The sequence below is a fragment of the Littorina saxatilis genome, linkage group LG5 (genome assembly GCF_037325665.1).
Source record: "Littorina saxatilis isolate snail1 linkage group LG5, US_GU_Lsax_2.0, whole genome shotgun sequence".
Lineage (NCBI taxonomy): Eukaryota > Metazoa > Mollusca > Gastropoda > Littorinimorpha > Littorinidae > Littorina > Littorina saxatilis.
This window is the reverse complement of record NC_090249.1, coordinates 14,834,407-14,852,854: the sequence shown is the minus strand read 5'-3', so window position 1 is coordinate 14,852,854 and position 18,448 is coordinate 14,834,407. Positions and strand designations below refer to the sequence as shown.

Here is an 18,448-nt window from a genome sequence, read left to right as displayed (position 1 = left end):
GGGCATGAATGACGAGATAGTATCAGGAGAAAAGAATGTCTATATATTTAAATTATTCAGTAAAATGTATAACTCTTGTTCGGTCATGTAAAGGGATGGCACTTAAAAGTTCATCGTATGTAACTTTATGAATTCAGAGCAACGAGGTTGGCAACAGTCAGAGAATGGAGAAGGAGGGACTGCAACGATGTTTCAACTTTCTCCAAAGTCAAGGCTTGACAATTGGAGAAATCGTGACAGATCGACATCCGATGATTATCAAGTGGCTGCGGGAAAATCAGAAAGGCACTAAGCAGTAAGCACTCCATCGACATCTGGCATGTTGCCAAAGGTAAGTTTGTTTGTTTATTTGTTGCTTAACGTCCAGCCGACTACGCAGAGCCATATCAGGACGAGGAAGGGGGGGATGAAGGGGGCCACTTGTCAAGCGATTCCTGTTTACAAATGCACTAACCCATTACTTGTGTCCCAGCAGGCTTTAGTAAAACTAAATTAATACCTACTGGAAGATTACCAGTTTCCAGTATGTTAAAATAGGCTTAACCTATCTACTGCTGGACTTACATCAGAACACTAACAGATTAAACTATACATGAATCGCGAGACAAGCGGCAAGAGAAGAGATTTTTGGAAAAAATACAGGTGAATGAGCAAGAAGGCAGAAAAAAGAAAAGAATTCATGAAGAAAAAGAGAGCATGACAGAAAAGAGGAACCAAAAATCTACCTAACAGCAAACTAGAAAGCTCCTGCGGTTCCAAAAACAGGAGGGGCCTTTAATTTCATAACCGCAGTGCCCCACTGCGGGATGCCAAAGGTAAGAAAAGTTTACCAGTGTTATATCCTGTTGTAACTTTTCATGACCACTTTTCTCTGAAAGCATTTTCAGAATGACCACTCATTCAGCAGTGCACTTTCACTTGAGGTTACTTGTCCAAAAGTTTGATTTCTTCAGTATTAAATAAAGAATTTGATATTAGCAAGTAATTTATTATTCTTGCAGGACTGAAGATACGGCTTTTAAAGTTGGCCTTGGAGAAAGATTGCCAGGCGCTTTCCAAATGGATCAAGTCTATCATCAACCACTTGTACTGGGTGGCAGCCAGCACACCCCAGGCAGATGAAGAACTCATGCTTCAGAAATGGATGTCACTGTCCAACCATCTTCACAACAAGCATACCCACACGTACAGCAAGTACCCTGCTTGTCTCCATCCTCCATAATTATCCACGGCGTGAGAATGGGAGGAGAAAAAAAGTGGTTGACAGAAGGTATATGTTATTGTTTCACATATTACACCATTTCTTTAAGATTATTTTCCACATATCTGGACATGCTGAAATGTGCTCTATTGACAAATGTTTGTACCTTTTTTTTAGTAACTATGAGCGCAACGCAAGCCAAACCCTTTGCCCCCCCCCCCTCCCCCCAAAAACAACTTGAAGATTGTGTGTGAATTATTTAATTATAGGCTGTTGAAACCTTTTAGTGATCTTATAAGATAAGTATAGGTTACAACACGAGTGGTTTTTTATATGGCTTGTATTTCAGTCAAGACCCAGCGGATGAATATCATCGGGAGACACGAGCCTCTGGCGAGTGGCTCTCGATTGATATTCCCGCTGGGTCTTGACTGAAATACAAGCCATATAAAAAACCACGAGTGTTGTAATCTGTATATCCCATTCTACCATCAAACACAAAGTGTAGACTACTAGCGGCACTGTTGCGATCTGTGCAGGGTAAAACAGTGTTGCCAGCGAGACTTAGCCCTTTTGCAACCTTAAACTAAGTGACCGTCGCTGAAAAAATAAAACGAATGAGTGCATCGATAAGTACGCGGTAACACTACTTTCAGACCATTTAAAAGCTTTAAGTAAAGGTTCATAAGTTGCAAGAAAGTAATGAAGTCGTATAGAAATTAATTTAGTTGAAGCGCACAATTCTTTTGTTTTGCGTTTCAGGTCGGCAGAACGGGCGAAACGGGTTTGGGACCCATTTGGCTTACTCGATTCAGAATCGATTCCACGTTGTTTTTCTCGAACGTGTGTAATTAGGCTTATTGACAGAGAAGCAAATTTTAGGGAACAAATATGTAGGTTTAGATTTAACCATTTGCTCCCTATTTGAAATGTATCTACGTGATAAACTGTTTTGCGAGTGTGTTTGCATGGATGAACTTAAACTGGTATGGGTGTGAGGAAAACGCGACCGACACGTCTGTCACCGCCGATTGATTGCATTTTGAAGGAATATGACTGGATTACGGAAAAATACACACATGTTAAGTTCTTGGATACCTTCATCGCCAATGTGGACTTACTGCAGAGCCAGGCAAAAGAGTAGACTTGCTCGCAAAACACGTGAAACAGGCGATGTTTGATAGCGAAGCCCAACCGTGCCAGGTAAAGGACGTTTCTCGGTCTCGCTGCGCATGTCACCAGTGACAGTGTTGTTGCTTTGAGTTTGACTAACAAACTCGAAACTGTCATTTAAAACATGAGCCAAATGTGTATTGATTGTGTGATTAAACTGAAGACGCACACCAAAACACACCACTGACAGATTCTCAAAAGTCGTCTGCTAACGATGCAAGGGAGGGTACTCGTGTTTTTGTTTTGGTTCGCTAGCATCTGGTTATCTTGTAAGTTGAATGTTCGTTTTTTTCGACCTGCATTGCTTTCATAATGAAAGAAACGTTTGCTTATTGCATCTCATACATCAGATCAGTTCTGAGATTCATTTTTGCGTGCAACTGATATGGTTTTCTGAGCCGTGCAATACGATTTTGGAACTTCATACAAATGTGTCACATTGTTCGGCGCGAGGTCAAAGGTCGGGAGGAAAGTAGTTCTTTGCCCAAATCGGAATCTGCACTATCATATATTTTTTGGAGTCCATGATGTATTTATTGAGCTATAAAAATACAACATATATACTCATACTGAAGTAACAGAGACAAAGAAGGGGAGGTCATGGGATATGCTAAAATAGTCTTCCTGAATACCCATATATTTGAAATGTAAAACTTTCTTTCCATTTCAAATACACTTCGTGCTTGATTTCTACATTGAACTGAGCACAATTAAACATCCATTTTTATTTGAAATTAAACTGAAATTTTGCACGTGTGCAGGAAGCAAATTGTCAACGAGGCTGCTGGCCATCCTGAACTCGAGGCAGATGATGCGCGACATCCCAATGCTGTCGACAGGTCCTCAGACAGCAACCATCGAGAGCTTTCACTCGGTTCTCAACCACTTTGCGCCAAAGATGATCGGGTTTTCCTACAACGGCATGTTGAGCAGGTATGATGCACAGATAATCCTTGCATGATCATATATGTATTTGAATGGTGAACAAATTTGTTCAACAACAGTGAGTGTGCTGTGTGGTTCATTGTATCTGTCTTTCATACATAAGGATTTCAAGTCTTTTTCCAAATTGTCCTCCTTTGTTAAATTCGGTTTCCTCTTTATTTTCTCAAGTGATCGCAGGAGCTGTGTTAGAAGAACACTTTTGGGTCTAGCTCAAATTTGGGTCTCCAGTTCTTATTCTATCTACAACAGCGATGGATACAAGTAAAATGTTCAGTTAAAATAGGATAACCAAATATGTTTTTAAAAAAAATATTATTTTGGCAGGAGCATGCTTGCCGCTTTAGACTTCAACGAAAACAACAACAGGGAGTAGGCCAGGAACAAAGAAGGAGAGCTGCGTTACAACGTGATGTTCGGGAAAGCCAAGAAGGGCTACAATCTCCAGGAGGTGAAAGTCAGGAGAACTCATGGTAAAGCTTCACCTTGTTATCAGATATTTATTCAGTTATTGGATTTGTTATAATTCATTATTCTTCAACGAGCATCACAAACCAAAACATCAGATCATACAAGGTTTATATTTTGTTTTTGTTACATTCCAGTTAAATAACGAGTTTGCTGTATTTTTACTATTTGTGATTTGTGACAAAAGAAATAAATCACTTGCTCTTGTCACTGAACTTGATACATTGCAATCACTAAATATACCACTTTGTGTGTGTGTGTGCAGTGTACGTCGAGCGGCTTTTGGAGCGAGTGATGCAAAGCGCTACAAAGGCAAGCATCAGAGGTAACCTGCAAGGCCAAGAGCAGCAAGAAGCACCACCACCTCCTCTTTGTTCAGACTTCGACAAACCGAACAAAGAGGAGATGATCCAGACATTGAAGTCCCGTTATAAGAAGTGAAAGTATGCATGCCCTTCCTGAAAATCACGGTGTACCGTAGCTCTCCTTCTTTGTGGCTCTAATATGTTGATAAAACAAAACAAGCTACAGCAACACTCCATCAAGGCAGTTGAAACCAAACATGGCAAACGAATGATTTTAACTTTTGTGAAAAATCATGGCAATTTCAAAATCAATTTTCCAAAACATGAGGCAGTGGACAATTATGCATGGAATCAGTCACTATACACGAATACAATACTAATTTCAAGAAACAAAATTAATATTCGCCACGGATCACCCGTTATCGGCATTGAAAGTTGGACAAATTTACCTGTAATCAATTCCAAGGAAAGATAATGAACGTTTTACAGCATGACTTACGTCCCTTTTCTTGTGACGTATGAGATATGAGTTAAAATGGCGACCAACGTGATTTTAGACTGTGAAGATGAGTTTGAAGAGAATGATAGTGGGTCTAGTTTTAGTTCCACATCGAGTTTCGAGGACGGGGACGAATGTTCACGGGCAGAAGAATCATGTGAAGTGATTGGGTTTAACTTTGAGCCTTCCACCGACGAGGAAAGTGACGAGGAAGACCCGACACAAGACATTCGTCGGCTGCTTTCCACAGATTGGTAAGCATTGACTGATTGAGTGATCGAGTGATTAATGATAAGTTTTTAGCATCAGTATATACTACCTAATTGTGTTCATTAACTTTCTGTTTATAACTGGGCGTTGTAGTGTAATCAGTCATTCTGTAGACGCCCCCATGAAACCTGTATGTGTAAACCTGGTTGTGTAAAAGTTGCAGATTTCTTTCTTTATTTGGTGTTTAACGCCGTTTTCAACCACGAAGGTTATATCGCGACGAAAGTTGCAGATTGAGAACAAGTGACATCTTGATCATGGCTACTGAAGCAGAAGAAGCTCTATCTATCAGACCACGTTTATCACTTTATGAGCAACACAAAAACAATCGTAGCAAAATATTTATGAAAATAGCAAAATATTCATGAAAAAAGCTGTCTTGCGTGAAGTTTTCACAAAGAGTTGAATGAAAGGAATACATGTGATGTAGCCTAACTTTTGCGATGGGAAATACTTTTTATAATGTTATGTTTTTATTATTATCTCTTTGATAGGTGCAAGTGTGACCACTGTGTACCTATGGGCACAATCAAGGAATCACGGTGCTGCCAGGAAATTGACCTTCCGAAATTTGCAGAACTACTTGCCGGTATGTGTGTCGTCTTTACTTGTTGGAATATGTTTTGTTAATTGCTTGTTGAAAGTGAGGTGGAATCATAGAAAATACAGTGGAGTTCTGATAAGACGAACAGTGATAACACAAAATATTGGTTACTAGTAACACATGTAACACATGTATGTAAGTAATTTTCTGGTCCCAATCTTGTTTTTCATTCAATAATGTGTATGGTTAATACAAAGAACTGATAAACCAAAGACAAATCCTGGTCCCTGTGACTTCGGCTTATTAGAACTCCACTGTAATTTTTCATCAAAATACTGTTTTATAACACATAACACTTGATTTGATTACAGAAGGTGGAAATATCAAATGCATCACGCAGCACCCGGGATTCAAGTCTGTGTGCCTGGATCCGTATGTGCTCCGGACATGCTACACTTGGCACAAACAGCAACACAAGGAAACAGTGCGTGATCAAAACAAGTAAGTTTACTTTTCCCCTTCATGCACATTAGTTAAAAAAGAAAAAGAAAGTAATCAGAGTGAGCGTAAAATAATGATTGACTGACTGTATTCCCCGGCCACAGAAAAAAATGTTCAATGATTAATATTGTAAACTTTACAACTTGACTTTAAATTTCCACCATAAATTCACATAACCTTGAATGCTGTTTTGTCATTACGTTCTGTTTTATCTTTTATTATGTAGTAATTTCTGTATATGCATGATTAGTATTTTCGTATTGTAATTCTGTAAAGCGCTTAGTGAATGTAAAGCGCTATATAAATTTCCCTTATTATTGTTATAACGGAAAATGTTACAACTTATGTGTGTGTGCAGTCGATGGCGCTACATGGCGTACCGCATGCTGGTGAGGTTTGTGTGGGGGTATCTGGGTAAAGACATCAGAGTGACCCTACCAGCATGTGCGGTTCACCTCATCCGTGAGAAATTTCCAAGTGCGGATGGAAAATACACCGGCTTCTTGGAGCCGGATGTGTAAAAATAACAGTGATCAAGTGATGCCAAATCAGATGTGTTTTATGAATACAAAATAAATGTTTAGTATTTACCAGCTGGTCTTTCTTCTTTCTTATGTCGTGCGAGTGAATTGCGAGTCTTGCGTGTGAACTCAGGTTTGCGTGTGTTCATTTTTTGGGAGTGTGTAAGGGATTGTTGCCCTGATTACAGTTTTTAATCATATTAGTACAGGTTGGCCTTGGAAGGGGTTGACAGGTCTGTGGATGAGCCACAGATGGTCAAGAACCGTTGCTCGAACCAAGATCGAGAAGAAGAGGTATCCTCTGTTCCATGAACTAGTAGCTTTTGTTACCCTCGAAGCAGACATTTCAAATGACCCAGTTTTCGGTCTGACAGGTGCATCGGGAACACCAGTAAAGAAGTTCACAAGGAGCCTGGCTACCCTGACAGAGGATGTCATCACATGTCTCCATTGCCAACTTCCGGGCCATGACGCTGGAACATGTGAAGAACTCATTAAGAAGCCTCTTGATGAGATACGAGAATTCCTTTTCAAGAATCGTATCTGTTACGGGTGTCTCAAGAGTAAGGATCACCTGGTAGAATTTCAGCAAAGCAGGGTGAGTTGCAGCAAACCACATCAATTAAAGCAAACAAGTTTGAGTCATTCATATTCAATGATTGTTTTAGTATGTTGTGTGTGTTTATGTGAAACAAGAGTCATTAATTCATTTTCATAGCAATAGCTTGTTTTTATTTTTCTATAAATTTATGTTGTTTAAACTTCTAGTTTATGTGTGGTTTTCACCCTGAATGCATACAGTGTACATGTACCAAATATACATGTGTACAAATACAAGTGAGTTTTTAATTGTGTGTGAATATTAAGTTCATTTAATTGATTAAAAAGTTCTATAATTTGTATTTTAATTGAAAAACAAGCTAATTTACTAGCCGTCCCTTAGATTATGGTGTTCTTCCACCTCTTTCCCAACTCAGAAATCAGAAACTAAATCTAAGTGGATCCGTCTTTAAAGATCAACCCTTCTCTACTCCCTCTGGCAACTAAACCATTTCATTATAAAAAAATGTTCCCTTGTGTCATAGTGTTTTTGATGGGTATCACAGCTGCCTAAAAATTAGAGTGTGCTTCCTAGTTCAAGTTATTTCCTCATATTTCCCACTAGAGCATCGTCGCATACTCGCCGAATGCCTATTCTGACTTCAGTTGGCCTAAAAACAATTTAAGTATTTTTCAACTTTCTGTGGTCTCATGTCTGTTTCTGTACCTGCAACTTTTACCATGACCGTGATTTGCCACTGGTGTTCGTGATCGTGAAAACTAAAATCAAGGTCACTGTGATCGTGAAAGCTAAAATTTCCCTTCCCGTGATTGTGATGATAGCCCCCCTTTGGGGCCCTCGACCTATAGTTGACACAACCCAAGCCAATCCCTGCGCGCCCATGGTATAATTGCTATTTTTCATTTTGTTTTGCAGATACTCCAACCATGCATGCTGCATCTTCACGCAATCTTTCAAAGTGGAAATATACACCATCTTGCCGAAAGAGACGTCGAAAAGCTGAATGGGCCAAGCGAGTTAGAAAACAATTCCAATGTCCAGTTGATGGGTGTTCTGGCAGAGTAACTTACCTACGCCGACATATCCATCAAGTACACAAGGAAATCCCAGACCAGGAGATCCATTTTCTCTCAAAGAAAAACACCAATCGCTCAAGACAAAAACTTCAAATGTGGAAATGTCCTGTAGATGATTGTGTGTGGTTAGGTGATCGGTTGGACAAGCATCTTTCTTCAAAGATTCATGGCTATGAAAAAGCTGATGCCAGGAGAAAAGCCAAAGATGCAAGGTTGCAGCAGCCAGTCTCTTTTGGCATACCAAGGCGTGTGTCTTCTACATCATACACTAACTGCAGTTCCTTGTCAGATTCTTTCTTAAAATGGTATGGCTCAATTCAGGGAGGGAACATTGTTCCCAATTTTCTCCAAGATCACAAGAGGAAAGAAAGGTTGGAGCAAAATAGAACAGCCAACATGGTCAAGACAGTTTTAACCTATGCCCTTGGACAAGATGACTTCCACATAAGTCGTTTAACTGAACTGGTCGATCTAGGCACAGGATCATCGTCAGAAGTTGAAAAACAAAGCAGACAGGCAAACGACAGATGATTATCTTGCCTACCTGTCCAGATTCGTACAAATGGCGCAGGTATTTTCATTGGCCTCAGTCCTGCACTTTGACAGAGTTAGTTAGTTGGTTATAATTGTTTATTGTCTCTTCAGCATTTTAATGCGATTCAAGACCGATGCAGCACTTTGACAGAGTTAGTTGGTTATTGTTTATTGTCTCTTCAGCATTTTAATGCGATTCAAGACCGATGCAGCACTTTGACAGAGTTAGTTAGTTGGTTATAATTGTTTATTGTCTCTTCAGCATTTTAATGCGATTCAAGACCGATGCAGCACTTTGACAGAGTTAGTTGGTTATTGTTTATTGTCTCTTCAGCATTTTAATGCGATTCAAGACCGATGCAGCACTTTGACAGAGTTAGTTGGTTATTGTTTATTGTCTTTTCAGCATTTTAATGCGATTCAAGACCGATGCAGCACTTTGACAGAGTTAGTTGGTTATTGTTTATTGTCTCTTCAGCATTTTAATGCGATTCAAGACCGATGCAGCACTTTGACAGAGTTAGTTGGTTATTGTTTATTGCCTCTTCAGCATTTTAATGCGATTCAAGACCGATGCAGCACTCTGACAGAGTTAGTTGGTTATTGTTTATTGTCTCTTCAGCATTTTAATGTGATTCAAGACCGATGCAGCACTTTGACAGAGTTAGTTGGTTATTGTTTATTGTCTTTTCAGCATTTTAATGCGATTCAAGACCGATGCAGCACTTTGACAGAGTTAGTTGGTTATTGTTTATTGTCTCTTCAGCATTTTAATGCGATTCAAGACCGATGCAGCACTTTGACAGAGAGTTTGGGAAAGAGCAGGCTCAACGCAAGCTACCCTGGACGACACAAATAATTGCACAAAATCACATACTTTTATAGACCCATTTTAAAAAAAATCTGTTCTCAGAAGCAGCAAATTCACATTTGTTCTGTTTTCCTTTCATGTTACGCAGTTTTCTCGTTATGCCTAAACGGAAATACGAGAAATTGGTGGTTCCAGAAAAGTACAAGAGGTACTGGGTGAGGTGAGGAGGATTTTGCAGTTCCTGGATGACCCCATGACTAAGGTCACCTTCTACTTCCTCAACTTCATCCTCGAACTGCTCAACCAAGATGACTAGGCTGCTCAAGATCTTCTTGTGCAAGTTCGTCGGGATGCAGATTATAAAGTGTGGTGAACTGACTGATGTAAACTTCTCTGACCCACAGAACCAGCTGCTCGATGACATGATTGTTGTTGGCAAGGACTGTCGTCGGATCTTGGCTGATCCCGTTGATATTCCTCCTGCCACACAACAGAAGTTTACGGTCTTTCTATTGTGCATGAATTAAGAAAATGCTTCACAGGTTTCCTTTTTCAAACCAGTAGCTGAAAGTCCTTGATCATGATGTCAGCAAGAGAGAGGAGCAGGACTACACAGCCATTTGCAATCTTGGCTGCCAAGTTTGCTCCTGATCTGGATCTAGAGGAACTGAGAGGGGAGGGTAGATTTCGGTCATTTTAGCCATCTAATCGTCTTACCGCTTTCTTAACTTATCTTCGTCCTTTATCGCAAGGTGACCGACTCCATCCACGGGCCCTGTATATGAAAACATGTCGGTCCAAGCAGCGCTGGATGATATTTAAGCAACAGTTCAAAACACTAAGCATGCAACGAAAGATGACATGAGTGCAGGGCATCAAAAAGAGAGGATATTTCCGATTTACATCAGTAGCCAGGTGTACCACAAGGAGACTCTTGCAGATCAAGAGCAAGAGTTTGCTTTGTGTTCTGATGTGGTTGGTTGGTTGGTTATAATTTTTTATCATCTCTTTAGCTGATATTGCCATTCGAGACCTACTCAAGTTTGTTTCTTTCCTCAGTTCACATGGCAAGCTCCATGATTAAAACTAGAAGAAGAAGGAGGTTCTAAATCTGATGTGGAAGGTAATCAGTGAGCTCTTGAAGATGAGCCCGATGATGAGAAACCAGAGATGATGTGCATCATTTATACAGCTCTTGTCTTCCAGAACAGTTTACCTTCAAAAATGGATACATATACTGGAGAGGTTTCAGGCTGAGCTCTTGTCTTCCAGTTCCAACAGTTTACCTTCAAAAATGGATACATATACTGGAGAGGTTTCAGGCTGAGTTTGCATGGTGCTTTACAGACTACCCCTGAGGAGTACGTTACACATTTCTTTACCACTTTACCAGTTACAGCTTGTGCTTGTCAAATCTTTATGGTAAAATTGATTCATGGTATATCTGTGTCTGTCTCTCTCTCTGTCTCTCTCTCTGTCTCTCTCTCCGTCCGTGTCAGTCCATTTATTATGATGGTACAATTTACAGTGTGGTGATGTGGAGAAACTCGCCAGGCGTCGTCTAAAACTAACTGATCCCCCACTGTGTGCGTGTGTGTGTGTGCGTTCCAATAGCTACAAATGGTTTTTTTGTGTTGGAAACACTCGTCACAAACGGGTTTACGAAAAAAAGTGAGTTTATTTTGGAAAACCCACTTTTCTTACATGATGCAAAGAGCGCAAAATGACCCCAAAATGTCACTCCAGAAATATCTCGCGATTGTCTCATTTTCGACATTTGGCCGGTTTGGAGTGTGTGCTCCTAAACACCCCGTGGTGTGTGAAAGGGTTTGCCTTTGACAGATTTGTACACTACTCAAGAGACGTAACTCTAAACTGTATTCAACCTTCTTCCGGTGACTGTCAGCCATGCTGCCTCGACTCAAGCGAGTAAATTTGTCTGTTTTATGTTTTCGATTTGAGTGCTTTTTCAGTTGTTATGGAAGTTTTGATTTACAAACAGCGATTCCCGAAACTTAAATTCAAAGCTGATAACTTGATTTGCCGACTGCAGATTACCATTTTCAAATTCGCAGGGATTTTCAAACGAGTGATACACTGATAGTTTCTTTTTCCTGCAGCAGATTTTGCCGCAGTCAGCACTATCAGTATCGAGCTTATAATGTTCCTGTATTGTTTGTTCGACTGCTGATATGGAGTAGCGCACACAATAATTCGGGAGGAATTTTGTCAGACCGCAAGCCTGTTGTGCTCGCATCATTAAAGCATGTACTTCAACTATTTTCTCAGATTTGTCGGGAAAGGAGATTTATACCAATCAAACGCGCTGAAAAGGTGGCTGATATTTTTGTCTTCGACACACAGTATGACATCAGTGATCTCCAAAACGTCATTTCTCGTGACCAAGACGATAGTGAGCCTCAAAGCAAAAGTGAGGATGCAAACACGGGTGAATGTAGTGATATTCAGTTTAAGTTCGGTGACACAGCTCCCCCCGAGTGGTGCGAACGATTCAATCGGAGGCTTCAAGGATATTCAGATGTTTTTGTGAAACATAGTTTTGACATTAACGCGGCAGAAACAGGAGAAGGCAAGACAATTTGATGGGTTCACCTCTGTAACCAATGATTCTGTCAAGGCCATTGTTCACTCTGTCGGCAAACTGCCATTTCCCCGGGATAAATAAGCTCTTGGCTGAGGATGATTGTTTGCCCGCTGTTAAACAAATACTAAAAGAGCCGTCTTTGATACCCGATGATGTCTTAGAGCCTAAAGATGACTTATTGAATGAGGTTGTTTCTGAAGGAAATTGGTGTGAGCTTCAATTGGCTGATAAAAACCTTAGATGAGTAATTCTGTGTCTAGAAAAAGGAAAAAAGTTGTCTGCGGATCAGCTTGTAAATTCCGAGTTAAAAGGGTTTTCGAGGGAATGGAGGCATTGTGGTTTTGAAAAGGCAAACTAATTATGGGGGTTCAGAACAGTTTCAGTTAGTGGTTCTAGAAAGCTACAGACAAATAGCTTTGAAGGTTGTTGTTTGTTGTTTGTTTGCTTAACGCCCAGCCGACCACGAAGGGCCATATCAGGGCGGTGCTGCTTTGACATAGAACGTGCGCCACACACAAGACAGAAGTCGCAGCACAGGCTTCATGTCTCACCCAGTCACATTATTCTGACACCGGACCAACCAGTCCTAGCACTAACCCCATAATGCCAGACGCCAGGTGGAGCAGCCACTAGATTGCCAATTTTAAAGTCTTAGGTATGACCCGGCCGGGGTTCGAACCCACGACCTCCCGATCACGGGGCGGACGCCTTACCACTAGGCCAACCGTGCCGGTAGCTTTGAAGGGTGTGCATGATGAGACACCTGCCTTTTTAGGATACCATCAGCATGCACCAAAACATACGGCCAGCGCACCTTCTCTTACCAGGCCCCATCCATCTGGAACCAACTCCCGTACTCACTCAGGCACTCCACATCTATGCAATCATTCAAAACCTCACTCAAAACACACCTCTTCCCTCACTTGTCTGTTAATGACCACCCATCCCCCTCTCCTGCTGGTCCTTAATCTGTCTCCTTCTCTCTCCTTTTTCCCTTTCCAGCTCTATTCTTCTTCTCTCAACTAACTTTATGTATCCAATAATTTATTTACTTATTTATGACTGTTTTTCCGTCTTCAGAATGCATGTGCCTGTAGTTGGTATGAGTGAGTGCGTCGCGTTCTCGCTGTGCGTCTGTCTGCGAGTGTATGAGTCCGAGTGTCTTGGTCCTTGTCGATTTGTGTTTCGTTTGTTTGTTTGTTTGTTTGTTTGCTTAACGCCCAGCCGACCACGAAGGGCCATATCAGGGCGGTGCTGCTTTGACATTTAACGTGCGCCACACACAAGACAGAAGTCGCAGCACAGGCTTCATGTCTCACCCAGTCACATTATTCTGACACCGGACCAACCAGTCCTAGCACTAACCCCATAATGCCAGACGCCAGGCGGAGCAGCCACTAGATTGCCAATTTTAAAGTCTTAGGTATGACCCGGCCGGGGTTCGAACCCACGACCTCGGCGGACGCCTTATCACTAGGCCAACCGTGCCGGTATTTGTGTTTCGTATAATGTTCACTATGTATTGTATATTTTGTAAGCGCCTAGGGCTATATTTAGATTAGGCGCACAAATGTTCATAATAATAATAATAATAATATATATATACTCTTTTTATGTCTGTGTTGTGGTACTGTGTAGTGTGTACAAGTGCTGATGTGTGCTTGAACCGACAACTTGAATTGCCAACGTGCCCGCCAAGATGACTAGTGTTATTACTAGGTCTCGCATACACAAATCACTTGAAGTGATTGAACTGAAAAAGGACCCAAATGAAATAACTTTTAAAAGCGACAGTAAACTTCTTCCAGTTTGGAAAGCTGTGCTGCGACACAGATACCTCGTTAGTCTATGATCCCAGGGCTATGAAGCAACCTGGGAGGATTTCTCAAGGATTGAGAAGAAACTTCACCCAGTCCATCATGTTTGTTTGTTTGTTTATTTGTTGCTTAACGTCCAGCCGACTACGCAGAGCCATATCAGGACGAGGAAGGGGGGGATGAAGGGGGCCACTTGTCAAGCGATTCCTGTTTACAAATGCACTAACCCATTACTTGTGTCCCAGCAGGCTTTAGTAAAACTAAATTAATACCTACTGGAAGATTACCAGTTTCCAGTATGTTAAAATAGGCTTAACCTATCTACTGCTGGACTTACATCAGAACACTAACAGATTAAACTATACATGAATCGCGAGACAAGCGGCAAGAGAAGAGATTTTTGGAAAAAATACAGGTGAATGAGCAAGAAGGCAGAAAAAAGAAAAGAATTCATGAAGAAAAAGAGAGCATGACAGGAAAGAGGAACCAAAAATCTACCTAACAGCAAACTAGAAAGCTCCTGCGGTTCCAAAAACAGGAGGGGCCTTTAATTTCATAACCGCAGTGCCCCACTGCGGGACCCAGTCCATCATGACTACGACGATTCTGAGTCACTAACTGTGGTGTCCTTCCCTCCAGATGTTGTGCAGACGACAGTGCGTCTGTACAGTGGTGGTCACAAGCTACTTGTGATGCACATCTATGCCACCAACACAATACTGGTACAGGGAAAGCAGTGCATCGTGTGGGTGAAAGACGAGTTCCAACGCCTGCAGGCTGTTGTCCACATTATGGCCGAGCTGTCCTCCGTCACCACTGAGGCCGTGACCACAGCTGTCAAGGATGTCACCCTTGTCCCCCCTCCACTTACTGCTGGGGACAGCAGTAGCAACACAGACGTTGCTGCTCATGACGTCATTGCTCTTACACCAACCAGCAACAGTATCGACAAAACTAATAGCAACACCGACACTGCTACTGATGGCGTCGACATCAGGGAAAGCCAGGGAGGGACAGGGGCACACACCCACGGCCACGGTAACCTCGGAGGAGTCCCCGGAAGCCCCCAGGATGGAAGGGGAGGATGTTGTTCCACCCAGGCACAATGTGTCCTCTGGGGTACCTGGGGCGCAACTTACCGGTCTGGAAAAGAGTGAGGCGGCTAAGTTGGAAGTGACAGAGGAAGAGAAAGGAGGGGCGGAGCATTCCCCCGAACGCATGGAGCTGGCACTCGCGGGGGAAGCCTGCTTGTTTGTTTGTTTGTTTGTTTATTTGTTGCTTAACGTCCAGCCGACTACGCAGAGCCATATCAGGACGAGGAAGGGGGGGATGAAGGGGGCCACTTGTCAAGCGATTCCTGTTTACAAATGCACTAACCCATTACTTGTGTCCCAGCAGGCTTTAGTAAAACTAAATTAATACCTACTGGAAGATTACCAGTTTCCAGTATGTTAAAATAGGCTTAACCTATCTACTGCTGGACTTACATCAGAACACTAACAGATTAAACTATACATGAATCGCGAGACAAGCGGCAAGAGAAGAGATTTTTGGAAAAAATACAGGTGAATGAGCAAGAAGGCAGAAAAAAGAAAAGAATTCATGAAGAAAAAGAGAGCATGACAGGAAAGAGGAACCAAAAATCTACCTAACAGCAAACTAGAAAGCTCCTGCGGTTCCAAAAACAGGAGGGGCCTTTAATTTCATAACCGCAGTGCCCCACTGCGGGAGGGAAGCCTGCTCCTCCCCAGCCACGGAGGAGGGGAAAGGAGGGGGGGGAGCGTTCCCCCGAACGCATGGAGCTGGCACTCGTGGGGGAAGCCTGTTCCTCCCCAGCCACGGAGGAAGAGAAGGAGCTACTCGGGGATGGACCTGCAGCAGGACCATGGAGGTTCAGTCCCCGGCGGCCAAGGCCTGAGATTTGGGAGGCAGTGGATGCCCATTTCCATATGGATCGGTTGGCAGATTCATGTCGGCAGAAGAGGGAGAAGGGGTGGGCATACACCGTCGCGGTGGTGCGGGAGAACGCGACCAGGGGGCGCCAAATAAATAAGCAAAAGTTACGACTTCGCCACCTGATCGCGACATTCTGCGATTTGAGGACCCATGCCCTGCTCGACGGAGGGTCCCGGATGCTTCGGGACCTGGTTGCCGAGACGCGCCAAGACTGGGGAAGAGTGGGACTCTGCTTTGGGATCCACCCCAAACATGCGCCGGCGTACGATCTCCGGGTCGCCGAACACACCGTCCGGCTTCTCAAGCTCCTGAGCATGTCAGGAGTCGTGGGGGTGGGTGAGGTCGGCCTGGACTACACGGTCCCTGGAGCCCATAGGGAGCGTAGTCCACAGAAACAGGCCTTGGAGAACCTCCTGGTTTTCCAAGACTCCCGGACACCTTACCACTAGGCCAACCGTGCCGGTTTCAAATGGAGGGAACAACCTTCAAAGTGCGAAGTAAGCAAGTACTTCCCCAACTTGTGGAGGAAGGCATGTTTTTGGCCACAGAGGGGCCTAAGCAAGACCGCAAGGCACTTGTTCTGGAATGCCAACGCATTTTTAATGAAGCATTTGGTAAGTCTCGATACATTAGCAGCATGGCTCCTGTTATTACTATTAGTTTTCCACAAGAACAAATAAGTCATTAAGTGACCCACATTTTTCAGCATTGGGATAATCAAGTATGACATGAAGGACATTGCCAGTAGTTGTTCATAAAAAGTTCTTCAGCTGTGCTTTGAAAATTTTTACGTTCAGCTATGAAACTGCATTATTTGAGGATTCTTACATACTCTTCAGTTTCATAGCTGAACGTAATGAATGCGATTGTGAATGAACATCGATGCACATGTATTTGCAGAAAGAAGCATGATTTGTTTGTTTGTTTGTTTGCTTAACGCCCAGCCGACCACGAAGGGCCATATCAGGGCGGTGCTGCTTTGAAATATAACGTGCGCCACACACAAGACAGAAGTCGCAGCACAGGCTTCATGTCTCACCCAGTCACATTATTCTGACACCGGACCAACCAGTCCTAGCACTAACCCCATAATGCCAGACGCCAGGCGGAGCAGCCACTAGATTGCCAATTTTAAAGTCTTAGGTATGACCCGGCCGGGGTTCGAACCCACGACCTCCCGATCACGGGGCGGACGCCTTACCACTAGGCCAACCGTGCCGGTTTCAAATGGAGGGAACAACCTTCAAAGAGCGAAGTAAGCAAGTACTTCCCCAACTTGTGGAGGAAGGCATGTTTTTGGCCACAGAGGGGCCTAAGCAAGACCGCAAGGCACTTGTTCTGGAATGCCAACGCATTTTTAATGAAGCATTTGGTAAGTCTCGATACATTAGCAGCATGGCTCCTGTTATTACTATTAGTTTTCCACAAGAACAAATAAGTCATTAAGTGACCCACATTTTTCAGCATTGGGATAATCAAGTATGACATGAAGGACATTGCCAGTAGTTGTTCATAAAAAGTTCTTCAGCTGTGCTTTGAAAATTTTTACGTTCAGCTATGAAACTGCATTATTTGAGGATTCTTACATACTCTTCAGTTTCATAGCTGAACGTAATGAATGCGATTGTGAATGAACATCGATGCACATGTATTTGCAGAAAGAAGCATGATGAAGATAACACACCGTGTCCGTGAGTCAGCAGGAAAGCCAGTACTACAGCAGAGCAGCAGTGAGTGTTTGTTTGTTTCTTTTTGCATGCAATGGACTTCATTGTTGTGTGTCATATGTGTCAGTGAACTGAAATGTGTGCCTCTTCATAGGCATGTGTTATGTGTGGAGGAGGGGGGGGGGGTAGATATAAAGTAAAGGACTAAAGCAATAGGAATTATGGGCATTTCAGAAAATGTAAATTGGTTTTTTTAAATCTTTATGAGTCCGGGACAGCTGGAGAATTTCATTTTAAAATACGAATGTATGCTTCTGCTGTTTTCATTGGTTTAATTGTTTTTCTAAGTTTGTCATACTCTTATGGCTTTCTTGGTGTTATTTGTTTGTGGGAGTTTTGTGGTTTGTTTTGTTGTGAAGAATAGCAAAATAAGGTCATCAACAAAAAAAACAGAATAAGTCTCTGAATTTATAGTAGAGGTACTACATGTATTAATTTCTAAACCAAACTTTTCCAGTATGATAGGAAATTCAGAAATGGAAAATTTCCTAGATAAATTTTCATTTAATTAATATACTTACCCGAATCACATTAGCATTGAGTCACCTGAGATGCTTATCACTGAAAAACGCTTACCCGGCTAAAAATTTTAAAGGGAAGCAACCCCATCACCAAAACGAAAGTGAAAGTAGCTTTGGTAATGGGCCAGCACACTGGGAGTTACCTCCCATACGGGTGTGTGCCACGTCACTTCCTCTAGGAACACGTGCCTATTCTCATACGGCTTTAAAAAACTTAAAACCATACGTGGTTGGTTGGTTGGTTGGTTTTTGGGGTTTAATGTCTCTTCAGCAGATGCTAGCTGCTATTCGAGACCGATGCAGTTATTTTCTTTTCCCTTCATATGGCAAGTTCTACGTTTCAGACTATTTACATTCAAATCTATCACTGTAAAAGAAGGTTCTAAAAATTAATAATTGGCACTTCTGGTACTTT

General features: G+C 42.3%; 1 protein-coding gene and 1 pseudogene across 1 annotated transcript in view; one reads left to right on the top strand and one right to left on the bottom strand.

Annotated features, from left to right (window-relative positions):
• The window catches only part of LOC138966371 (leucine-rich repeat-containing protein 40-like), a 97,141-nt gene that overhangs the window by 26,589 nt on the left and 52,104 nt on the right, over nt 1–18,448 (bottom strand). The window lies entirely within an intron of this gene.
• Nucleotides 141–6,664, top strand: LOC138965928 (uncharacterized; annotated as a pseudogene).